General features: G+C 46.3%; 1 protein-coding gene across 3 annotated transcripts in view; it reads right to left on the bottom strand.

The window, feature by feature from the left end:
• Positions 1-21,119, bottom strand: part of TSPAN14 (tetraspanin 14) — a 63,836-nt gene extending 42,717 nt beyond the window's left edge. Inside the window, exon 1 of one of the 3 annotated variants that reach the window (XM_070751921.1) lies at positions 20,894-21,119. The gene's annotated coding sequence lies outside the window, so the exon portion shown is untranslated. Of the gene's footprint in view, positions 1-20,808 lie in introns of all 3 variants that reach the window. The other 2 variants (XM_070751923.1, XM_070751924.1) reach the window with 2 other exon arrangements.
• Between the last annotated feature and the right edge of the window lie 617 nt (positions 21,120-21,736).

Raw genomic sequence — 21,736 nt, forward strand, 5'->3', positions numbered from 1 at the left:
CCGGAATATAAGACGCACATTCAATTTTGGTCACCAGAGTATGAAAAGGACATTGAAACTCTAGGGAAAGTGCAGAAGAGAGCAACCGGAATGATAAAGGGACTGGAAACCAAGACGTATGAGGAAAGGTTGCAGGAACTGGACAAAGAGAAGGTCCAGAGTGGACATGATAGTAGTATATAGGTACTTGAGGGGCTGCCACAGAGAGGAGGGGGTCACATTATTTCCCAGGGCACTGGAGGGCCAGAGTAGGAACAAAGGATGGAAGCTGTCCAAGGAGAGATTCAACCTGGAAATAAGGAAGAACTTTCTGGCAGTGAGAGCGGTCAACCAATGGAATGGCCTGCCTGTGGAGGTTGTGAATGCCCCAACACTCAACACATTCAAGAAGAGATTGGACTACCCCCTGTCTGGGATGGAGTAGGGTCTCCTGCTCAAGCAGGGGGTTGGACTAGATGACCTGCAAGGTCCCTTCCAACTCAAATAAATAAATAAAAGGCTTTCGACACAGTTCCCCAGGCTGCTTCGGGAATCAAGCTGCGACCGAGGCAGCAAAGGGACAGGGGCCTGCTGGGAAGCCCAGCAGCATGTTTACGAAAGGTCCAGAAGGACTGATGAGCTGCCTCTCTGTCGGGCCTTGCTGTGAGAAAGCCCGGCTTTCAACGCACTTTCCTGGGATGCTTCGGGAATCAGGCTTCTGTGTGGAAGTAACTGGCGTCCTTTTCTTCTTTTTTGCAACCACAGCTGTTACTGCCAGCACCAACAGCTCAGCAGAAGTCATAAAACAAGAGCGTGCAATTATTGTGCTTTGGCAAACCCCATGAAACGCGGGCACCGATTGGAGTAAAAAATAAAATTCATTCCTTTTCTTTTTCCTATGCTGGAATTTGTTAAAGAAAACTGCGACATCATTGCATTAATTAGTCACGTCTGGAAGGAACACAATACCAGGCAAAATATGTCTGATGATTAAATCAACTGTAAAATGGATGTAATTAGCAACCCTCCCAAGTGATCGCATGCAGATGTGCCCACGCGGAGGGTTTTTCAAACACAAAGAGTTAAATCATTCTGAGCACTTTGCAGACTGTGTGAAATTCAGTTGTGGTTCAAGCAATTGGCAAGTACACCAATTAGGAACATTCCAAGTTGTGAATTTCAACCAAATTAAGGGCAGGTCATTAATTTTCCCCACTTAATAAATTATCCATTTCGGCTCTTTATGCTTGCAGAATGTATAATTAATGCAGATATGAAAGATCCCGTCACCTGCTTCTGTCTCTTCAGAGAAAATCTGCAGAGGTCACTTATTTCATAACAAATTTCACCAACATTGATAATTGGAAGGGGGGCTTGGAGGTCTTCTAGTCCAACTCCCTGCTCACGTAAGGAACCGTGTACCATTTCAGACGTTGGAGCATTCACAACTTCTGGAGGCAAGCTGTTCCACCGGTTAATTATTCTGTCAGGAAATTTCTTCTTAGTTCTAAGTTGCTTCCCTCCTTGATTAGTTTCCACCCATTGCTTCTTGTCCTGCGTTCAGGTGCTTTGGGGAATAGCTTGACTCCCTCTTCTTTGTGACAACTCCAGAGCTGAAGGGATTGGATACTGGAGCCTAGAGGTTAATTCTCTGCCTCACAAGGCCAAGGTTGCAAGTTCCTCTTCTCTCCTCCCTTCTCTCCTACTCTCTTCTCTTCTACTCTTCTCTCTTATATTCTGCATTCTTTTCTACTCTGCCGCACGAATCCCAGCGACCAGTTCGGTCCCACAGAGTTGGCCTTCTCCGGGTCCCGTCGACTAAACAATGTTGTCTGGCAGGACCCAGGGGAAGAGCCTTCTCTGTGGCGGCTCCGACCCTCTGGAACCAGCTCCCCCCTGAGATTAGGATTGCCCCCACCCTCCTTGCCTTTCTCAAACTCCTTAAAACCCACCTCTGCCGTCAGGCATGGGGGAACTGAAACATCTCCCCCTTGCCCATGTTGTTTTGGTGTTAGATTGATTGTGTGCTTGTTTTTTTAATATTCTGAGGTTGTTTTTTTATGAATTTTTTAGCTTAAAATCGTAATTGGACTGGTGGGTATTGGATTTTCTGTTATGTATTGTTTTTACTTTGTTGTGAGCCGCCCCGAGTTTGCGGAGAGGGGCGGCATATAAATCCAATAAATCTAATCTAATCTAATCTACTCTATTCTCTTATACTCTTCTCTCTTCTATTCTGCATTCGCTTCTACTCTACTCTCTTCTACTCTCTTCTCTTCTTCTTGGGTAGTGTTGACTGTTTTTTAATTGATAGTGGGTTTTAGCTATAGTTTTAATTATTGGATTTGTACCACATTGTTTAATGTTGTAAGCCGCCCCGAGTCTTCGGAGAGGAGGGGCATACAAATCTAATAAATAATAATAATAATAATAATTATTATTATTATTATTATTATTATTATTATTATTATTATTATTATTATTATTCTACTCTCTTCTATTCTGCATTCCCTTCTACTCTATCCTACTCAGAAGAGCAAAGACATAACACATTATGAAAGCTGTTACTATCAGACCAAACCCAGCCTGTTGTTCCTGTTTCTCTTTGAAAAAAAAATATATATTTTGCAATGGAGCAGTTGAGCAAGGAAAGACAGCTACATCTGGAAAGTCAGATGTGCAGTTGTGTCAAAAGATTCAGCTGAGGTCATTCTGCAAAGGTTATCAGAAGACAAAAAGCTGACAAAAAGTGAAGCCTATTTTTTTTTAAAAAAAAAGGTTTTATAAGTGGGTGTTTTTTTTAACTAAACAATTACTCACTGAGACACTATTCCCGGTTTAACTGAGAAGAATTCTCTGTGGGGAACATTTGGGACAAAGGAAGTAAGAGAGGGTCTGGAAGCCAGAGACAATATTTCAAAATCTTCCGAGAGAAATGTAAGATGTCGACATTTAAAGAGATATTTTAAACAGCTTTATGCACAGAAAGCTTTGGGAGGCTTAAAGTTGGAGTTTTGCAATTCTGCCTTTTTCTCTCTGTTCCTCCTAGGAGCAGATCTACAGTGAAGGACCCAACAAGAGTTACAAGCAAAATAAAATAGAATTCGAATAGAATTCTTTATTGGCCAAGTGTGATTAGACACACAAGGAATTTGTCTTTGATCTCTATGTTCAGTCATAGTAAATAAATAGGGAAATTGTCTCTCTTGGAGGCGAGAAGAGGTCAGGCACCCTAACGCAAACCCTTGATGTGAGTGGCATCAAGTTGGCCACCTTTAAGCCAGTCACATGGCCTTTAAGCCACCCCCTGGTCACATGATAATCAAGCCACTCCCACATGGTCACATGGCCAGCAAGCCACACCCACAAAATAAGCCAAAGCCACAGTGTGGTAGTAAAAATTTTTGCAGCCCTTCACTGACTACATCCTGCAACATCTTGAATCTCCAAAGACCTACGCAAGGGTCCACTGTGTAGACGTCAACTCAGCATTCAATACCATCATGCCGGACATTCTCTTAACCAAACTAAATCAGCTAGCGGTACCTGAACACACATGAACAATACTGAACAATACTCAATCTGAGTATTGGCAGTTCTGTGTTAGCAAAAACTTCAGAAGAGAAGGATTTAGGGGTAGTGATTTCTGACAGTCTCCAAATGGCTGAGCAGTGTGGTCGGGCAGTAGGAAAAGCAAGTAGGATGGTTGGCTGCATAGCTAGAGGTATAACAAGCAGGAAGAGGGAGATTGTGATCCCCTTATATAGAGCGCTGGTGAGACCACATTTGGAATAATACTGTGTTCAGTTCTGGAGACCTCACCTACAAAAAGATATTGACTAAATTGAACGGGTCCAAAGACGGGCTACAAGAATGGTGGAAGGTCTTAAGCATCAAACGTATCAGGAAAGACTTCATGGACTCAATCTGTAGAGTCTGGAGGACAGAAGGAAAAGGGGGGACATGATCAAAACATTTAAATATGTTAAAGGGTTAAATAAGGTCCAGGAGGGAAGTGTTTTTAATAGGAAAATGAACACAAGAACAAGGGGACACAATCTGAAGTTAGTTGGGGGAAAGATCAAAAGCAACATGAGAAAATATTATTTTACTGAAAGAGTAATAGATCCTTGGAACAAACTTCCAGCAGATGTGGTAGATAAATCCACAGTAACTGAATTTAAACACGCCTGGGATAAACATATATCCATCCTAAGATAAAATACAGAAAATAGTATAAGGGCAGACTAGATGGACCATGAGGTCTTTTTCTGCCGTCAATCTTCTATGTTTCTATGGACTTTCTATAAATAATAATCCAGCATGAAGCCAATAACTTCAGCCTGATGATGGTGAATATGATTTCGCCAAAACGTCGCAAAGACACTCAAAATATTACACAGGGGAAAACCCGAACTCACAACAATCTACATACATATAATAATAAATAATAATAATAATTTATTAGATTTGTATGCCACCCCTCTCCATGAACTCGGAGCGGTCCACGGGGAGGGGCCGTGAAAATCAATGAAAACAAATAATCCTTTTTCCTCCATCAATGTTTCCAGTGTGTGTGGGTGTGCTTTCTAATAATTTATCAGACCAGACCAGAGATTCTCCATCATCCAGGAGGTCCGAAAGGTTTTTTCTTGGATTTTCTTGGATTTTTCCTTGAAAATGTTTCACTCCTCGTCCAAGAGGCTTCTTCAGAACTGAAGAAGCAGCTTCTTGGCTGAGAAGTGAAGTGTATTCAAGGAAAAACAACAACAAGAAAGTCCAGGTGTCTTTTGGAAATACAGTGGTGCCTCTACCTAAGAACTTTTCTAGATAAGAACCGGGTGTTCAAGATTTTTTTGCCTCTTCTTAAGAACCATTTTCTACTTAAGAACCCGAGCCTGGGAAAAATGTCCCAGGAAATTTGAGAGCGGCACGAAGGCCCGGCCAGTTTCCTGCCATTCCCCCTTTAATCCGGGCCATCTCGGGCTTTTCTGGGCTGCCAGAGGAGCCTTTCGGTGGCGCTTAAGGAGGCTTTGGCAGCCCAGAGGGAACAAAGCATTTTCCTTTCTCTGGGCGCTTGGAGAGGGAATAAACCTTGGCCAGCACCCAGAGAAAAGAAACGCTCCCTTCGCTCTGGGCAGTCCAGAGCAAACGGAGCCTTTTCCTTTCTCTTGGCGCTGCCTCAGAGTCCCTCTTTTTTTTTTGAATGCCTTAAAGTTTTGGATTTTTTTTATTCTCCTCACCTCACCTTCTTCTTTCAGCAGCGACTGTCCTCCTCCTCTTCTTCCTCCTCCTGCTCCCACCCAAATTCTGAGCTTTTATTTCTTTCTTAATGGGTTTGCAAGCATTATTTGCTTTTACATTGATTCCTATGGGAAAAATTGCTTCTACTTAAGAACGTTTCTACTTAAGAACCAGGTCACGGAACGAATTAAGTTCTTAAGTAGAGCTACCAGTGTACAGTGATCCCTCGAGTTTCGCGATCTCGTTCTTCGCGAAACGCTATATCGTGATTTTTCCACCCGATGATGTCATACGTCATCACCAAGAGTCACTTCTCTGTCTCTTTCTCTTTCTTTCCTGTCATTTTCTGCTTCAATCATTTTCTCATTTCTCTTCCTTCCTTTCTCATCTTTCTTTCTCTCTCTCTTTCTCTATCTTGCTTCTTCCTCTCTCACACTCTCTTCCTCCCTCCCTCATCTCTTTCTTTCCTTCTCTCTCTTTCTCTATCTCTCCCCCTCTTGCTCTCGAGCGGCCGCCTAGCAGCTGATCTGCTCGGCAGCGCAGCACCAGCGAGGAGCCGAAGATCCGGGTTTCCCCACCCGGATCTTCGGCTCCTCGCTGGTCCCCAATTCTGCCAACATCAGGCTCTCCACAACACGGTTTCTCCGTAACACGAGAGCCTTCCGAAAACTCTTTCCGGGCGCCTCAGAGCAGCACCCCCACCCCTCTTTGATTCCCTCAACCTGCCCGGCCCCTCGCTCCCCTTTTCCACACGCGCCACCCAAGAAACGGTTCATCCCGTCTGGGCTCCACCCCCTCCTCTCGCTCGCTCGCGCTCTCCCCCCCATCCGCGTGTGTATGTGCGCGAGCGCGCACCCAGGCACCTCCATCCCGGCGGGGACCACAGCTGCGGGGCTACCCATCATCGACCCTCCTCCGGCAGCTTCCTCCCTTCCTGGCGCTCGCTGTCCGCGGCGCTTCGAGTTTCTCCTCCCGGAGGCGCACTCAGCGCTCGCTGCAGCGGGGGAAGACCCAGGGAAGGTTCCTTCGTCCGCTGCCCACGGAAAGGGGAAACCCGGATCTTCGGCTGCAGCGAGCGCTGAGCGCGCCTCCGGGAGGAGAAACTCGAAGCGCCGCGGACAGCGAGCGCCAGGAAGGGAGAAGAAGAGTCAATGAACGGCGCCAGCCGCCGCCTCGCCCAACGCAAAGCGCGAGAGCCCAGACCCGGAGGCAACCCGCTCGCTGTCCGCGGCGCTTCGAGTTTCTCCTCCCGGAGGCGCACTCGGCGCTCGCTGCAGCCAAAGATCCGGGTTTCCCCTTTCCGTGGGCAGCGGACGAAGGAACCTTCCCTGGGTCTTCCCCCGCTGCAGCGAGCGCCGAGCGCCTCCGGGAGGAGAAACTCGAAGCGCCGCAGACAGCGAGCGGGTTGCCTGGGCTCTCGCGCTTTGCGTTGGGCGAGGCGGCGGCTGGCGCCGTTCATTGACTCTTCTTCTCCCTTCCTGGCGACCTCGGCGGCGGAGGATGGAAGAGCGGGGAAGAAGAGGAGGAGGAGGGAGAAGGAGACACGGCAGCCGGAGCAGCGCGGACTCCTCTCTCGGTTGGAGGTGAGCTTGATGACGACCCCCCGGGAAAAAGACTGAAGTGGCCGCTTTCTCCGTCGTATGTGTGTGGGGGCTCAGGAGGATCTGCCGAAGGAGGGTCGACGACGGGTAGCCCCGCAGCTGCGGTCCCCACCGGGATGGAGGCGCCTGGGTGCGCGCGCGCACACATACGCACGCAGATGGGGGGGAGCGCGAGCGAGCGAGAGGAGGGGGGAAGCCCAGACGGGATGAACCGTTTCTTGGGTGGCGCGTGTGGAAAAGGGGAGCGAGTGGCCGGGTGGGTTGAGGGAATCAAAGAGGGGTGGGGGGTGCTGCTCTGAGGCGCTCGGAAAGAGTTTTCGGAAGGCTCTCGTGTTACGGCGAAAGGGCGTGTGGAGAGCCTGATGTTGGCGGAATTGGGGACCAATTCCTTCGTCCGCCTAGCAGCTGACCTGCTCGGCAGCGCAGCACCAGCGAGGAGCCGAAGATCCGGGTTTCCCCTTTCCGTGGGCAGCGGGGAAACCCAGATCTTCGGCTCCTCGCTGGTGCTGCGCTGCCGAGCAGATCAGCTGCTAGGCGGACGAAGGAACCTTCCCTGGGTCTTCCCCCGCCGCCCACGCAAACTCCACCATCTGCGCATGCGCGGCCATGGAAAAAAGGGCGCGCATGCACAGGTGGTGTTTTTACTTCCGGAACCCTACATTGCGAAAAATCGATTATCGCGAGGGGTCTGGGAACGGAACCCTCGCGATAATAGAGGGATCACTGTATATCTTTGGGCTGACTGGTTCATCTGCTTAGGATGTAAAGCAAAGATGGAAACGAGTGCTATTTATAAAGAAGGGTGGGCGATTTCTTCTTTCTGAGCTGTTGTTTTGCTTTTAAGTATTAGCTGGGTTGAGCCCGTTTTAAAGGACGCCCTGTGGCTTTGTGACTCCTCCACCTTAAAACCACACCGTCTTTTTTAGCCTCTGAGTAAAAGGATGCTCAATTCATTACAACCAGGGGCAGACTGCTCCTACTTCCGTTACCAGTGCTCTGCGCACGCAGCTTCGGGTCTCTTGCGTGTGTGCATTGCGTGTGCGCATGGCCCAGTGTGGTTTTCAAGTTTCAAGCTTTATTGGATTTATATGCCGCCCCTCTCCGAAAACTCGGGGCGGCTAACAACAATCATGAAAATATACAATAATAATCCAATACTAAAAGCGAATTAAAACCCCTTAATATATAAAACCAAACATACATACAAACATACCATGCATACAATTGTAACGGCCTAGGGGGAGACTCGGGGCGGCTAACAACAGTAACAAAACAGTATAATCCAATACTAAAAACATATAAAAACCAATCATACATACAGACATACCATGCATAAAATTGTAAAGGCCTAGGGGGAAAGAGTATCTCAATCCCCCCATGCCTGGTGGCAGAGGTGGGTTTTAAGCAGCTGACGAAAGGCAAGGAGGGTGGGGGCAATTCTAATCTCTGGGGGGAGTTGATTCCAGAGGGCCGGTGCCGCCACAGAGAAGGCTCTTCCCCTGGGTCCCGCTAAGCGGCATTGTTTAGTTGACGGGACCCAAAGAAGGCCAACTCTGTGGTACCTAACTGGTCGCTGGGATTCGTGCTGCAGAAGGCGGTCCCTGAGGTAATCTGGTCCGGTGCCATGAAGGGCTTTATAGGTCATAACCAACACTTTGAATTGTGACCGGAAACTGATCGGCAACCAATGCAGACTGCGGAGTGTTGGTGTGACATGGGTATATTTGGGAAAGCCCATGATTGCTCTCGCAGCTGCATTCTGCACGATCTGAAGTTTCCAAACACTTTTCAAAGGTAGCCCCATGTAGAGAGCATTACAGTAGTCGAACCTCGAGGTGCTGAGGGCATGAGTGACTGTGAGCAATGACTCCCGGTCCAGATAGGGCAGCAACTGGTGCACCGGGCAAATCTGGGCAAACGCCTCCCTCACCACAGCTGAAAGATGTTTCTCTAATGTGAGCTGTGGATCGAGGAGGACGCCCAAGCTGCGAACCCTCTCTGAGAGGGTCAATGATTCTCCCCCCAGGGTAATGGACGGACAGATGGAATTGTCCTTGGGAGGCAAAACCCACAGCCACTCCGTCTTGTCTGGGTTGAGTTTAAGTTTGTTGACACCCATCCAGGCCCCAACAGCCTCCAGGCACCGGCACAACACTTCCACTGCTTTGCTGACTGGACATGCGGTGGAGATGTACAACTGGGTATCATCGGCATCGGTTTTGCTTCTGTGCATGTGCAGGAGACAAAATCCTGTGAAGAGATGTGCATGCATGCAAAATTTTGGTGATATTTTTGCCTCTGCGCATGCGCAGAAGCACAGAATCATCAAATCTTGCACGTGTCCCCTCTGCATGCGCAGAAGCAAAAACACGCAGGGATCCACATGCGCGCAAGCAAGACACCCAAAACTGAGCATGCAGCTCAACTTTTGCTACCGGTGTCCTTATCCGTTCTGGTAGGAACCCACTACTGATTGCAACTTCCCAAGAGAACGACTTCAGGCAAATGTAGCAACACAAACCTGATCTGGCTATGGCTTTGTGCATTTTTATTAAATTCTTCTCTGTTATGTAGGTTCATAATGCTTCCACAAACTGGAAGGAATTGGGAATTTACTTTGAATTTACCAACGCTTGGAAACCCTTGGGGGTGGGAGAAGCTCTGAAGTCATATTGTGTTGCTTAAGTGTGTTAGCAAAAACTTCAGAGGAGAAGGATTTAGGGGTAGTGATTCCTGACAATCTCAAAATGGGTGAGCAGTGTGGTCGGGCGGTAGGAAAAGCAAGTAGGATGCTTGGCTGCATAGCTAGAGGTATAACAAGCGGGAAGAGGGAGATTGTGATCCCCTTATATAGAGCGCTGGTGAGACCACATTTGGAATAATACTGTGTTCAGTTCTGGAGACCTCACCTACAAAAAGATATTGACAAAATTGAACGGGTCCAAAGACGGGCTACAAGAATGGTGGAAGGTCTTAAGCATAAAACGTATCAGGAAAGACTTAATGAACTCCATCTGTATAGTCTGGAGGACAGACGGAAAAGGGGGGACACGATCGAAACATTTGAATGTGTTAAAGGGTTAAATAAGGTTCAGGAGGGAAGTGTTTTTAATAGGAAAGTGAACACAAGAACAAGGGGACACAATCTGAAGTTAGTTGGGGAAAAGATCAAAGGCAACATGAGAAAATATTATTTTACTGAAAGAGTAGTAGATCCTTGGAACAAACTTCCAGCAGACGTGGTTGGTAAATCCACAGTAACTGAATTTAAACATGCCTGGGATAAACATAGATCCATCCTAAGATAAAATACAGGAAATAGTATAAGGGCAGACGAGATGGACCAGGAGGTCTTTTTCTGCCATCAGACTTCTATGTTTCTATGTTTCTAAGTGTTCCCTTTATTTTTTTTTGAGCAGTGTATACAAAGAGGAAGAGTAGCCCTGACTTCTCTATCCAAAAATGTGGCAATCGTATCCACTAATTCCAAACAATGAATTAATTCCAGTAAGAGGAGTAAACTACATTTCAATTAGATCATCATGACTAGTTAGAAAATATGATCTCATTGAAACCTACTGTAATCCTCTTACTCATGTGCAAAACCAGGTATGCATGCAATCCTTAGACTAGCTTGGTGTTACAACCCTGTCTTGCATTGACTGCAAATACTGGCTAGCATTGACATGCCCACCAAAACATGGAGTTTTCAAAGCCTACTTCACTCTAATTATGATTTAATGGAATAACACAAGCTACAGGGAGTGGACAAAGAAATGGAAACACTTGACTTTTTGGCATCATAATGTTTGAACATGTTCAAATCAATCAAAACTTGACATATTTTAATGTTTTTTAAAAACATTCTGTTATTTGATATGTTTTTTTAAACAGAAATTTAAGGAAATTGGTGATAACCTTCTAGAAAAGGCAGAGCTCTCAGACTTTCAAAGAGGCCAAATTGTTGGGAATGGCAGGCGCTAGTGTCACAGAAAGTGCCCGGATGTTTGGCGTTTCAAGAGGTCATGTCTCAAAAGTCATGACTGCTTTTGAAAGAAAAGGGAAAACGTCCTCAGCCAAGCACAGGTCTGGTCGAAAGTCGAAGTTGTCCGAGAAAGACTGTCGGACTGTAAAGCGAATGGTTCGAGCGGATACAATACTAGACAACATAATATCAACAGTAGAGACCTTCAAATTCCTAGGTTCTGTCATAGCTCAAGACCTAAAATGGTCACCTAACATCAAAAACATCATCAAAAAAGCACAACAAAGAATGTTCTTTCTGCACCAACTCAGGAAGCTCAAACTGCCCAAGGAGCTGCTGATCCAGTTCTACAGAGGAATTATTGAGTCTGTCATCTGCACCTCTAGAACCGTCTGGTTCTGTTCTGCAACCCAACAAGACCGACACAGACTTCAGAGGAGAATCAGAACTGCAGAAAAAACAATGGCTGCCAACCTGCCTTCCATTGAGGACCTGGATACTGGACGAGTCAAAAAGAGGGCAGTGAAAATATTGACTGACCCCTCGCATCCTGGACATAAACTGTTTCCACTCCTACCCTCAAAATGTCGCTACAGAGCCCTGCACACCAAGACAACTAGACACAAGAACAGTTTTTTCCCGAACGCCATCACTCTACTAAACAAATAATTCCCTCAACACTGTCAGACTTTTTACTAAATCTGCACTTCTATTCTACTAGTTTTTCTATCATCCTTTTCCTCCCACATAGGACTGTATGATTGTAACTTGTTGCTTGTATCCTAAGATTTTTATTAATATTGTTTCTTCATTGCTTATTTGACCCCTATGACAATCATTAAGTGTTGTACCACATGATTCTTGACAAATGTCTCTTTTTCTTTTATGTACGCTGAGAACATCTGCACCAAGACAAATTCCTTGTGTGTCCAATCACACTTGGCCAATAAAATTCTATTCTATTCTATTCTATTTTTATTAATATTGTTTCTTCATTGCTTATTTGACCCCTATGGCAATCATTAAGTGTTGTACCACATGATTCTTGACAAATGTCTCTTTCTCTTTTACATACGCTGAGAGCATCTGCACCAAGACAAATTCCTTGTGTGTCCAATCACACTTGGCCAATAAAATTCTATTCTATTCTAGTTTCCACCCATTGCTTCTTGTTCCACCTCAGGTGCTTTGGAGAATAGATTGACCCCTTCTTCTTTGTGGCAACCCTTGAGATACTGGAAGGCTGCTATCCTGTCTCCCCTGGTCCTTCTTTTCATCAAACTAGCCCAACCCAGTTCTTGCAACCATTTATCTTATATCTTAGCCTCCAGCCCCCTAACTATCTTTGTTGTTCTTTTCAAAAACATGGAACACTTAACAAATTTGTGTTTTGTCAGTGCATTTATAACTCTGAGCCATGGAGAACTCGACATAAGCGTTCATCCCTCTCCGGATTTGTTATCCAATCTTAGAGTTCAGCAGGACTTTTTTTTTTGAACGGCGCCTCCAAATTATAACCTTCCACCGCTCGTCCCAAAGCACAGTTTGCAAGGGTGTTATTTTTAGTAAAGCCAGCAACAATGCTATCATTTGCTCTCCGTGTTTCGTTCTACACACGTATTTGCAAAAGACAGGAAAAAGCATTAGTAGGCAAAACACAAAATACAACTGAAGTTAATCAGGAATTGGGCATAAAGAAAGGAAGAATTAGGGGAGAGATGATAGCAGAGTTCCAATGTTGGAGGGGCTGCCGGGAACTGGGCGTGGATAGTTGGGGGGTTGTCATGTAGAGGAGGGGGGTCACATTATTTTCCAGGGTACCAGCGGGCCAGATTAGGAGCAACGGATGGAAGCTGACCAAGGAGAGATTCAACCTGGAAATAAGGAGGAACTTTCTGACGGTGAGAGCGATCGACCAGTGCAGGGGTAGGCAAAGTTGGCTCTTCTGTGATGCAGTATGTGGACTTCAACTCCCAGAATTCCTGAGCTACCATGATTGGCTCAGGAATTCTGGGAGTTGAAGTACAGAAGTCATAGAAGAGCCAACTTCGCCTCCCCCTGGACCAGTGGACCGTCTTGCCTGCGGAGGTTGTGAACGCCCCAACACTCGACACTTTCCAGAAGAGATTGGACTGCCATCTCTCTGGGGTGGTGTAGGGTCTCCTGCTCAAGCAGGGGGTTGGACTAGATGTCCTCCAAGGTCCCTTCCAACTCTAATAATAAATAAATAAACTTTTTTTTTCGGTCCTGCTCTTGAGTTTTGGAGATAAGCCAAGTCCACTGACATTCTCCATTGCTCCTCCTATCTGAGCAATGAAGCTGCAAGGGAAGGGCTAGAAGCGAGATAAGGCTTCCCCACCCTTGTGCTGATTCATCCTGGCAGAAGATGTGGATGGAAGGTTCAGCCCGATACAATTGGACAACAGCTCACAGTATTTTCTACAGTAGAACAGGTTGGGAAACATAGAAACATAGAGGTCTGATGGCAGAAAAAGACCTCACGGTCCATCTAGTCTGCCCTTATACTATTTTCTGTATTTTATCTTAGGATGGATCTATGTTTATCCCAGGCATGTTTAAATTCAGTTACTGTGGATTTATCTACCACGTCTGCTGGAAGTTTGTTCCAAGGATCTACTACTCTTTCAGTAAAATAATATTTTCTCATGTTGCTTTTGATCTTTCCCTCAACTAACTTCAGATTGTGTCCCCTTGTTCTTGTGTTCACTTTCCTAAAAGAACCAATACAGTGGTACCTCTACTTAAGAATGCCTCTACTTAAGAACTTTTCTAGATTTTTTTGGCCTCTTCTTAAGAACCATTTTCTACTTAAGAATCCAAGCCGGGAAAAAATTCCCAGGAAATTTGAGAGCGGCACGAAGGCCCGACCAGTTTCCTGCCATTCCCCCTTTAATCCCAGCCATCTTGGGCTTTTCTGGGCTGCCAGAGGAGCCTTTCGGTGGCGCTTAAGGAGGCTTTGGCAGCCCAGAGCAAACGGAGCGTTTCCATTTCTTTGGACACTTGGAGAGGGAATAAACCTCCGCCAGTGCCCAGAGAAAAGAAACGCTCCCTTCGCTCTGGGCAGCGACTGTCCTCCTCCTCTTCTTCCTCCTCCACCTCCCACCCAAATTCCAAGCTTTTATTTCTTTCCCAATGGGTTTGCACGCATTATTTGCTTTTACATTGATCCCTATGGGAAAAATTGCTTTTACTTACAAAGTTTTCTACTTAAGAACCTGGTCACGGAACGAATTAAGTTCGTAAGTAGAGAGACCACTGTACTAGCTATTTCTATAACAAGAAAGCTACCAAATCAGCAAACCCCCAAAGTTCTACCTCAAGCACAAAGTCCAGAAACGGTTTCCAAGCAGAAACAAAAACAAAAGTATTTTTTCTTTAATCCAAGCAATCAACAGATTAATTGTTTTAAATTAATTGGATTATGATGTTGCATTTTTTTATATATGTTGCAAGCTGCCCCGAATCCTCAAAGAGGGGTGGTTTATAAATCCAATTAAATAAAAATATAAATCTGGCCATCTCTGCAAACCCACCAAACCTTTCATTCATCCACTGTGGGAATCAAAAAGTCCTTCCATTTTTGTGGGTAAAATAACCTTGCATCCTTCAGTTTGTCCTTTAACTCCATTGCCAATTACTTGGACATTACATTGTCAGGCATCAGCGAATTTTCTTAGAGAGCTAAATTTAATCTATTACTAGATGGACATTTTTTGTAGAAATCCTTCCTAATGAAGGGTTTTATTCCTGCGATGAAGAGCCGGGAGAAATGTCAACGCACGCTGTTCTTTCTCCGGAACTTTCAACCCCGATTAACCAAGTAGATTACTCACGCCACACTACCCAATACCTCTGAAAGAATCCTGAGTGGTATTTGACCTTTTTATGAGCAGACGCCAATAAAACGATCCCTCCCTGCCATTTGAAATTCTGCGGCAAACTTGCAAAAGTATGTCAGACACATTTCCGCATAGGTGGAGCAGTGGTGAGATTCCACTATTAGGAGTTCAATGCTGACCAGCTCCAGGTTGACTCAGCCTTCCATCCTTAGGACCCCGATTGTTGGGGGCAGGAGGTTGACATTGTAAACCGCTTTTTACAACGCAGGCACCTTTTTCCTCCCTAAAAGAGGCTGTCTTATATTCTGAATGTAGGGGGTTTTTTTCAGCCCTAACTAACTGCTAACGATCTTCCCAGCTCTTACCTTGCAGGCTCTTTCATTGTTTCTCTCTGCGAAGAATGTTTTCCAAGCCCTAAGTTTTACTGGCTTGCAAGCTTTTTCATTGTTACTCTCTCTAAAAAATGTTTTCCAAACCCTCTCACTTTAGGGGGGGGTTTCCTTCCTTCTCTACTTGCTCCTAATGTTTCTTTCCAGCTCTAACTAGGTGCTAACAATGTTCCCAGTTCTTGCCAGCTTGCAAGCTCTTTCAGTTACTCTCTGCAAAGAACGTTTCCCCAGCCCTAAGACTTTCCAGTCGTTTTTTATTGCTCAAACTTGTTCCAAATCAGTTTCTTTCCAGCTCTAACCAGGTGCTAACAATGTTCCCAGTTCTTGCCAGCTTGCAAGCTCTTTCATTGTTACTCTCTCCGAATAAAGTTTTTTTAAAGCCCTAACCAGGGGATAAAATAATGTGCCGAATCTGACCAGACTAAGGACGCTAGCCAGATTAATACCTGGTAAGCAGATTCTTTTCCCTATTTTCCTCCCCAAAAACTAAGCTGTGTCTTATACTCCAATGTATCTTATACTCCAAAAAATATGACATATATTAATCTATGCCATGACTTGATGGCACTAATCAAAGTCAACCAACCAGCCCTAGTTGATCCAAGCAGTTGGTTACCACCTGAATGGGGCAAATCATCAGGAAATTCCCTCAAATAAATTGGCACCTTCTACAAAGGGAATCGCCTGGCTTGGAAGAAGCGTTTCAGAGGCAAACCATGGAGCAGAAAGTGAAACTGGAATCAAGGAGTGGCAGATTTTGAGATGTGAATTATGCATTTATTTTAAGACTTACTGAGAAAAACCAGCAGAGCCGGCTGCTGCGAAAGAGATAGCTCTGGGCAAAATTAGCCTGGGGGGAAAAAAACCCCAATCAATGCTTTAAGATGCCACAAAATAAAACCTAGATTTATCTCAGCAAAAAGGGGGTGGGGAACCAGGCCTGAATTACACATTAAAAGGTGAGCTCCAGCCGTAAATGCAACTCGCTCTGCCTGTAAAAACGTTGAGGGAGAGATACTTTCCAACCTCTTGTTGTGAAACTTCAGGTTATCACACCAAGCCCACCTCAGCCACAGCGTGCAAATTGCAAGAGCCCCGATACCCCTGTACAAAATTAGCACCTCCAACAGTAATTATCTTTTTGCAGGTTGGGTCTGCATTGTAAACACAGGAACATCTTCAAACCTGCTATTGCTTATATTGATTTATTTATTGGATTTGTGACTTGGGGCGGCTTGCAACATATAATTAAAAAAATAAATAAATACAGTGACAAATGCCCTCAGCACCTCGAGGTACAATTACCGCAACGCTCTCTACATGGGGCTACCTTTGAAAAGTGTTCGGAAACTTCAGATCGTGCAGAATGCGGCCGCAAGAGCCGTCGTGGGGCTTCCTAGATTCGCCCATGTTTCTGCAACACTCCGCGGCCTGCATTGGCTGCCGATCGGTTTTCGGTCACAATTCAAAGTGTTGGTAATGACCTTTAAAGTCCTACATGGCATTGGGCCAGAATATATCCTGAACCGCCTTCTACCGCACGAATCCCAGCGGCCGATAAGGTCCCACAGAGTTGGCCTTCTCCGGGTCCCGTCGACCAAACAATGTCGTTTGGCGGGCCCCAGGGGAAGAGCCTTCTCTGTGGCAGCCCCGGCCCTCTGGAATTAACTCCCCCCAGAGATTAGAACTGCCCCCACCCTCCCTGTCTTTCGTAAACTACTCAAGACTCATTTATACCACCAGGCATGGGGGAGTTGAGATAGCTCTCCCCCCTAGGCCATTACAAGTTATGCATGGTATGTTGGTGTGTATGTTTGGTTTTATAATAGGGGTTTGTAGTTGTTTTTATTATTGGATTGTACATGTTGTGTTTATTCTTGTTGTTAGCCGCCCCGAGTCTACGGAGAGGGGCGGCATACAAATCCAATAAATTATTATTATTATTATTATTATTATTATTATTATTATTAATTATTATTATATAATTTTTAAAAAATGATACAGTGAAAAATCCAATTAATTTGCTAAAAATCTAACCTAAAATTCCTAATAATTAAAAATCAATCATACACACTCAGTCTAGAGCCACACATAACATTGATCGGCCACGGGGCCTAAGATCGAATGGTCCCAGGCCTGGTGACATAAATGAGTATTTAGACTGTTACGGAAGGCGAGGAGGGTGGGAGCAGTACGAATCTCTGGGGGGAGCTGATTCCAGAGGGCCGGGCCCCCCACAAAGAAGGCTCTTCCCCTAGGTCCCGCCAAGCGACATTGTCTGGTTGATGGGACCTGAAGAAGGCCGACTCTGTGGGACCTAACTGGTGGCTGAGATTCATGCGGCAGAAGGCGGTCCCATAAGTAATTGTTGGGTTAACTAACCAGCAATGTAGGTTTGGAAGAAATAGCATAATGTTGCTTTAAGGGCTAGGGCTGCAATTAGCTATAAAAGGAAGTCAGATGAGTTTCTCTCTTGGCTATTGCTCTATGTTGCTCTCCATGTTAGTTTTTGTCTGTGTGACTCTACTATGGACTTGCTGTGTGATAAATGTTGGTCTACGTTTTATGTATGTAAGTAATGCTTATGGTATTATATATAATACAGTACTATGGTATATTATACAGTGATACCTTGTCTTACAAACGTAATTGGTTCCGGGACGAGGTTCTTAAGGTGAAAAGTTTGTAAGACTTAACAATGTTTCCCATAGGAATCAATGGAAAAGCGATTAATGCGTGCAAGCCCAAAATTCACCCCTTTTGCCAGCCGAAGCGCCCGTTTTTGCGCTGCTGGGATTCCCCTGAGGCTCCCCTCGCTGGGAAACCCCACCTCCGGACTTCCGTTGCCAGCGAAGCGCCCATTTTTGCGTTGCTGGGATTCCCCTGCTGGGATTCCCCTGCATCATCACGAAAACACGGAAGTCCGGAGGTGGGGTTTCCCATGGAGGGGAGCCTCAGGGGAATCCCAGCATCGCAAAAATGGGTGCTTCGCTGGCAACAGAAGTCCAGAGGTGGGGTTTCCCAGTGAAGGGAGCATCAGTGAAATCGCAGCATCGCAAAAACACGGAAGTCCGGAGGTGGGGTTTCCCATAGAGGGGAGCCTCACGGGAATCCCAGCAGCACAAAAACGGGTGCTTCACTGGCAACGGAAGTCCGGAGGCGGGGCATCCCAGAGGCGGCGGTGGGTTTGTAAGGTGAAAATAGTTTGTAAGAAGAGGCAAAAAAATCTTAAACCCCGGGTTTGTATCTCGAAAAGTTTGTATCATGAGGTGTTTGTAAGATGAGGTATCACTGTATATATAAGTAATACTTAAGGTATTATCAGAGTCCTCGGAGAGGGGCGCCCTACAAATCTAATAAATAAATTTTATGGTATGTTCTGCAGAAGAGAAATATTATAGAACTGTGTGTTCTGATAGGGAATATTATTGGCCAGCTGCTGTATGTATAGAACTGCTGATATCTGGTTTGCATAGGATTGCTTGGTGTGTATGTCATTGACTGTTTACTGACTATTGTATAGACTGTAAATAATATGTAATCTCTACTTATATTAGTCTGGGTTCTTGGTTGAACAAACACCACTGCCACATATTTTCAATTTAGGATTCTAACATTGCCCAGTGTAGGATACCATCAAGTCCAAAGCGGTCAGCGTTGGAAAGGGTTGGACCATTTTATTTTTAGTTTGAATTTAAACTGGACTCATCGACCAACAATGAAAACGGTCAGATAATTCAAACAACGAGACTGAACACATTTGGTATCTGGGGCTCAGCGGAAAAATACACATCCCATTCCTGCTTTGCAGTCACTCGGCAACGCATTATTCCAGGCCATTCAACCGTCTCTTCGCCACCATAAATACCACCACAAAAACCACTATCTTGATGTGTGATCGCAACTTTTAAAGTCTTGGCAAGTGGGGGCCCCTGCTCAGAGTCCTCTGGATTGGGAAATGGAGTGGTCCCACCTCCAGCTCAAGCAGGAGGCCTTAGACCAGTGGTGGCGAATCTTTCTTTCCTCGGGTGACGAAAGAGTGTGTGTTTGTGCTAACAGGCATGCGCGAGTGCCCCCACCCACCATTCAATGCCTGGGGAGGGTGAAAACAGCATCCCCTGCTCCCTGGAGGCTCTCTGGAGGCCGGAAGCGGCCTCTTTCCCTACTTCTGGTGGGCCCAATGGGCTCAATTTTCATCCTCTCCAGGCTCCTAAAGCTTCCCTGGAGCCCGCGAGGGTAAAAACGCCCTTCTTCATCCCCCTGGAGGCTCCCTGGAAGCCAAAAACGCCCTCCCAGAGCCTCTGGGTGAGCCAAAAATCAGCTGGCCGGCACACCCATGCATGTTGGAGCTGAGCTAGGGCAATGGCTTACGTGCGTGCCAATGGATATGGTTCTGCATTCCACCTGTGGCACCTGTGCCATAGGTTCGCCATCACTGCACCTATACCCATGATGGCAAACTTATGGCACACCTGCCACAAATGGCACATGGAGCCATATCTGAGGCCATGTGAGGGGTTGCCCTATGTCAGCCAGCTGATTTTCAGCCTTCTTCTCCGTGGTCTCTGCTCTCCCCGGGCCTCGGTAAAGCCTCCTGCACCCTGAGGGTGGCAAAAAATGGCGCAAGGGCCGAATTGGAACTCCAGAAGCTTCAATGTGGCCCATGGGCATGCACAGGACAGTTGTTTGTATGCGCGGGGGGAGGGCATTGCATGATGGGTGTGGGCAAGCGTGGGCAGGCTATTGCAGGAAATGGGGAAACTTTCTTTCCTTCTTTCTTCCTCTTTCTTTCTTTCCTTCCTTTTTGTTTTTCTCTCTTTCTCTTTCTTTCTCTCCTCCCTTCCTTTTTTTCTATTTTTCTTTCTCTTTCTTTCTCTTTCTTTTTCTTTCTTGCTTCCTCTTTCTTTTTCTCTTTCTTTCATTTTCTTTCCTTCCTCTTTCCTTTTCTTTCTTTCTCCTTTCTTTCCTTCCTTTTTCTTTCTGTTTCTCTCTTTCTTCCTCTCTTCCTCTTTTTTCTCTCTTCCTTCCTCCTTCTCTTTCTTCCTTTCCTTCCTTTTTCTTTTTCTCTCTTTCTCTCTCTCTTTCTCCTTTCTCTTTCTTTCTCCTTCCTCTTTCTCTCCTTCCTTCCTCTTTCTTTCTCTTTCTTTCTCTTTCTTTCTCCTTTCGTTCCTTCCTTTTTCTTTGTTTCTCTCTTCCTTCCTCTTTTTCTTTCTCCTTCCTCTTTCTCTCCTTCCTTCCTCTTCCTTCCTCTTTCTTCCTTCCCTTCCTTCCTTCTTTATTTTAGAGAGGGGGAGAAGAGCAGGATCCGGTGCCCCCCCCCTTCAACAAAGCCACCAATCCCCCAGGAAGCCTCCAGGAAGAGGAAGTGTCCAGGTTTAGTGGAAGGTAAGGGGGGGGGGGGCAAAGCGAAACGAAAACGGGGCGAAGCGACCCATCGGAACCGGCCCTCCCCAAGTCGCAAACGGAGCCCTCCAACCCCCCCCCCCCCTCGTCCGGTCTCTCCAACGCCCAGCAGCTTCAAAGGGGGGGGGGTCTTTCGAACCGCCGCCGCCCTGCTTCCTGCGGGGGAGGGGGATGCCGGACCACATGGGCTGGGGAGTCCGGGGCTTGGGAGGGAGAACAAAGCCGGGGAAATCTTCCCCCCCCCAAACCCGCCCCCCCAGCCCCTCGGTGGCGCCCTTGGGAGGAACAAAGGAAGCCTCTGCCCCTCCCCACACGAGGCCTCCAAGCAAAGGCAGGCGGGATCCCACACACACACACACACCCAGGAATGCCCCCCCCCAAAAAAAAAACCCAGGGTCCCCCAGAGGGCAGCTAGACGGGCCCCCGCCTTACCCGCTGGAGCAGCCGCGGGGGAACGGGGGGAACCTGGAGCCGCCTTGGCTGTTTCTCCCCACACTCGCTCAGGGTCCCATCGGGTCCTCGCGCCCGGAGCCGCCTCCGCCTCCTCCTCCTCCGGGGGGGAACAACGGACGGGGGATCCACGCCGCCGCCGCCGCCGCCGCCCTGCCGGCCCGAGCGAGCCCGCCAGCCTCTCGGGAGCCGCTCTGGCCACGCCCGGGGGCCGAGCCGCCCCAGCGCCCGCCCGCCTCCGCCGCCCAGGAGAGCCTCGCTTCGGCGCTTGGTCGGAGGGGTTGGGAGGGGGCCCTGGAGGCCGTCCAGACCCACCCCCGCCACCAGACCCCTCCGTCCGCCCCTAGTGAGTGGCTTAGTTAGTTAGTTAGTTAGTTATCTATTTACCGGTAGTTACTTGCTCGCTTGCTTGCTTGCTTGCTTGCTTATTTATTTGTTTGTTTGTTTGTTTGTTTATTTATTTAAAGAGTTATTTAGTTATTTATTTAGTTATCTATTACTTACTTACTTACTTGCTTGCTTGCTTATTTATTTATTTAAAGAGTTATTTAGTTTATTTAGTTTTCTATTTAGTTACTTGCTTCCTTCCTTCCTTGCTTGCTTATTTATTTATTTATTTAAAGAGTTATTTAGTTAGTTAGTTATTTAGTTATCTATTACTTACTTACTTCCTTGCTTGCTTGCTTGCTTATTTATTTATTTATTTATTTATTTATTTATTTATTTATTTAAAGAGTTATTTAGTTAGTTATTTAGTTACTTGCTTACTTCCTTGCTTATTTATTTATTTTTTTATAGAGTTATTTAGTTATTTATTTATTTATT

The sequence above is a fragment of the Erythrolamprus reginae genome, chromosome 5, assembly GCF_031021105.1.
Source record: "Erythrolamprus reginae isolate rEryReg1 chromosome 5, rEryReg1.hap1, whole genome shotgun sequence".
In the NCBI taxonomy this organism is placed as follows: Eukaryota; Metazoa; Chordata; class Lepidosauria; order Squamata; family Dipsadidae; genus Erythrolamprus; species Erythrolamprus reginae.